This window comes from Arachis duranensis, chromosome 3 (genome assembly GCF_000817695.3).
Source record: "Arachis duranensis cultivar V14167 chromosome 3, aradu.V14167.gnm2.J7QH, whole genome shotgun sequence".
In the NCBI taxonomy this organism is placed as follows: domain Eukaryota; kingdom Viridiplantae; phylum Streptophyta; class Magnoliopsida; order Fabales; family Fabaceae; genus Arachis; species Arachis duranensis.
Window position 1 is genome coordinate 39,238,183 of NC_029774.3, and position 3,004 is coordinate 39,241,186.

Consider the following 3,004-nt stretch of genomic DNA (forward strand, 5'->3'; position numbering starts at 1 on the left):
TTCTGCTTGTCTAACTAAGTAAATTAATCAACCATTGTTGCTTAGTCCATCAATCCTCGTGGGATCAACCCTCATTCACTTGAGGTACTGGTGCACGAAATTGCAATCACACTTTTGCAACTCGTACCACTAACCAGCAAGTGCACTGGGTCGTCCAAGTAATACCTTACGTGAGTAAGGGTCGAATCCCACGGAGATTGTTGGCTTGAAGTAAGCTATAGTTATCTTGTTGATCTTAGTCAGGATGCCAATAGGGTTCTTTCGTTTTAATTGTAAAAAGTCAAAGGGCATAAAATAAATACTTATTGTGCAATAATGGAGAATATGTTGGAGTTTTGGAGATGCTTTGTCCTCTTTATTTCAGCTTTTCTCTTGTACTCCTCTTCACACACGCAAGGCTCCTTCCATGACAAGCTGTATGTAGGGTGTCACCGTTGTCAATGGCTACTTCCCATCCTCTCAGTGAAAATGGTCCAAATGCTCTGTCACAGCACGGCTAATCATCTGTTGGTTCTCGATCATGTCGGAATAGAATCCATTGATTCTTTTGCATCTGTCATTACGCCCAACAATCGCGAGTTTGAAGCTTGTCACAGCCATTCAATCCTTGAATCCTACTCGGAATACCACAGACAAGGTTTAGACTTTCTGGATTCTCATGAATGCCGCCATCAATATAGCTTATACCACGAAGATTCTGATTAAGGAATCCAAGAGTTATGTGCCCGGTCTGAGGTAGAACGGAAGTGGTTGTCAGTCACGCATTCATAGGTGAGAATGATGATGAGTGTCATAGATCATCACATTCATCATGTCTTCTTCATGGTGAAGCGCGAATGAACATCTTAGATAGGAACAAGCGTGTTTGAATGGAAAACAGATATAATTGCATTAATTCATCGAGACGCTGCAGAGCTCCTCACCCCTAACAATGGAGTTTAGAGACTCATGCCGTCAAAGAGTATATAATTCAGATCTAAAAATGTCATGAGATACAAAATAATTCTCTAAAAGTTGTTTAAATACTAAACTAGTAACCTAGATTTACAGAAAATGAGTAAACTAAAATGGATAGTGCAGAAATCCACTTCTGGGGCCCACTTGGTGTGTGCTGGGGCTGAGACTTAAGCTTCTCACGTGCATGGGCTGTTTCTGGAGTTGAACGCCAGGTTGTAACCTGTTTCTGGCGTTGAACTTCAACTTGTAACCTATTTCTGGCGCTGAACGCTATACTGCAGCATGGAACTGGCGTTGAACGCCAGTTTACGTCATCTATCTTCGTGCAAAGTATGGACTATTATATATTTCTGGAAAGCCCTGGATGTCTACTTTCCAACCCGATTGAGAGCGCGCCAATTGAACTCCTGTAGCTCCAAAAAATCCATTCCGAGTACAAGGAGGTCAGAATCCAATAGCATCAGCAGTCCTTTTTCAGCCTAAATAAGATTTTTGCTCAGCTCCCTCAATTTCAGCCAAAAAATACCTGAAATCACAGAAAAACACACAAACTCATAGTAAAGTCCAGAAATATGATTTTTTCCTAAAAACTAATAAAAATCTACTAAAAACTAACTAAAACATACTAAAATATACATGAAATTATCCCCAAAAAGCGTATAAAATATCCGCTCATCAGGTACTACTTGGTACGACCCGGTGCACTTGCCGGTTAGTTTGTGGGTTATAAATTTCGCACCAAGCTTTTGGCGCCGTTGCCGGGGATTGACCGTGATTAACAACTATTAGTTGTTTGATTGCTTAGATTAGGCGTTTTAGTTTTAATTTTTATTTAATTTTTGCTTCATTATTTTCAAAAATTGAGTCCTATTATTTTTTCTTAATTTCTGAAAATAATTTTGGTGTTTCCTAGTTATTTTATTTTATTTTTTCTTATTTATTTAGCTCCATAATTTCAAAAAATTTTGTCCTAAATTTACTAGTAATTTTTTAATTTTAGTTATTTGTTTTAATTAGTATTTTTATTTTATTTCTTTACACAGGTTACCTCACAGGAAATTCTCTACACTCTGATGTAGAGAGTCCCATCTTTTCTTGTCTTATGTCTGTTTATGAGCAGGAACAGGGACAAAGAACCTCTTTTAGACTTTGATCCTGAACCTGAAAGAACTTTTAGGCGGCGTTTGTAAGAAGCCAGACTTTACAAGGCTGCAGAGTCCAATATAGATCATAATAATGCTGCTAATGCCAATATGGCAAATTCGAATGGGAATGAGCAACCTAGAAGAGTGCTTGACTCTTACACTACTCCTAATGCAGATCTTTATAGAAAAAGTATTGTGGTGCCCCCTATAGCTGCAAACAACTTTAAGTTGAAGCCACAACTAGTCACCCTTGTGCAACAAAACTGTCAGTAACATGGACTCTCTCAGGAAGACCCAAATCAGTTTATTTCTAATTTTTTACAGATTTGTGATATTGTGAAAACTAATGGAGTGAACCCTGAGGTGTACAAACTCATGCTCTTTCCATTTGCCTTGAGGGATAGAGTAAAGCTATGGTTAGATTCTCAACCCAAGGAGAGTTTGGATACTTGGGAAAAGGTTGTTACTGGGTTTCTTACTAAATTTTTCCCACCAAAGAAGCTGACTAAGCTTAGGGTGGAGGTTCAGACCTTCAGACAAAAGGATGGTGAGACCCTCTATGAAGCTTGGGAGAGGTACAAGCTGCTGACTAGGCAATGCCCTCCGGACATGTTCTCTAAATGGACTTAACTAGATATCTTTTATGAAGGCTTGGGCAAAATGTCCAAGATGTGCTTAGCTAATTCTGCATGTGGTTCATTGCACATGAAGAAGACACCGGAGGAAACTATTGAGCTTATTGAATTGGTTGCTAGTAACCAATATTTATATTCATCTAACAGGAATCCTTTGAACTCTGAAGCTCCTCAAAGGAAAGGTATTTTGGAAGTGGACGTTGTTGATACTCTTCTTGCTCAGAACAAACTTTTGTCTCAGCAAATAAATCTAATTACTCAACAGTT

General features: G+C 38.6%; 1 non-coding gene across 1 annotated transcript; it reads right to left on the reverse strand.

Moving 5' to 3' along the window:
* Positions 1-2,609: 2,609 nt before the first annotated feature.
* Positions 2,610-2,716, reverse strand: LOC127746395 (small nucleolar RNA R71). The gene has a single exon (XR_008008015.1). It is a non-coding gene; the product is annotated as a small nucleolar RNA R71 (small nucleolar RNA).
* Between the last annotated feature and the right edge of the window lie 288 nt (positions 2,717-3,004).